The 902-nt window shown below is 57.4% G+C and overlaps 1 pseudogene; it reads right to left on the minus strand.

The window, feature by feature from the left end:
• The window catches only part of LOC123173692 (E3 ubiquitin-protein ligase RING1-like), a 1,048-nt pseudogene extending 779 nt beyond the window's left edge, over positions 1–269 (minus strand).
• Positions 270–902: the final 633 nt, after the last annotated feature.

A 902-nucleotide genomic window follows, 5' to 3' on the forward strand; every position in this document is an offset into this window, starting at 1 on the left:
GGGAGGGCGGGCCGAGGAACCACCGTGAGGTCGCTGGGGTTGCGGAGGTCGAGGAAGCTGGAGAAGGGGAAGAAGGGAGACGGGTGGGGCTGGTGGTGAGGGATGGGGTTTGGGGGCTCCTCGTCGTCGAAGAGCTCCTCGACGAAGCCCCCGGCGCAGACCGGGCAGAAGACTTTGTCGTCGCGGGAGGCGGGGGCGGCGATGGTGATGGCGAGGTCGCACTGGTGGCAGTAGTAGCCCTGTTGCGGGAGAGCGACCGACAACGACATGGCGTCGGCAGTGCAGACGGAGGAAGGGGCACCGTCGCGGGAGCGGGGGGTGGGAGGCGCCGGCGGCTGAGAAGCAAGCAGAAGGGGATTAGGGTTAGCTGGAGGGTAGACCGATGCGCTTTGCTGCGGTTTGTTTTGGTTAGTTGGGCCCGAAATTTTTGAACACGAGCACGCCATTGAACTGGAAATTTTCAGGGATCCCAAATAGAAAAACACAATGGCGTTCCGATGTTTCCATAACATCCACCTGCCGAGAAGGCATTTAGCGCGCAAAGACTTGCGGTAGTGGCTCGCGTTGCCGTCCTGCCTGGCGCACCACTGACCGGAGGTTTCATTTTTCCGTGGTTCCAACTCCATCCTCCCAGTGATTGATCCTAGCCAGTGTCAAACTTGTTTGACAAACACACAGTCAATTAGCAAGTGTTGCATAGTATCTTCCTGTTGTTTGCACAATGGGCATGCATCCTGATGGGGTAATCCACGTCGAGCAAGCCTGTCAGATGTTCAGCATCGATTTTTGAGTGCTGGCCAAGCAAAAAAAAGGGCATTGGAGGGGTGCCTTAGACTGCCAAGTGAATGAGGTCGTCGGGGATAACAGAAGTCCCATGTACCTAGCCGCATATGCTGAGCAGG

The sequence above is a fragment of the Triticum aestivum genome, unplaced genomic scaffold (genome assembly GCF_018294505.1).
Source record: "Triticum aestivum cultivar Chinese Spring unplaced genomic scaffold, IWGSC CS RefSeq v2.1 scaffold50172, whole genome shotgun sequence".
Taxonomy (NCBI): domain Eukaryota; kingdom Viridiplantae; phylum Streptophyta; class Magnoliopsida; order Poales; family Poaceae; genus Triticum; species Triticum aestivum.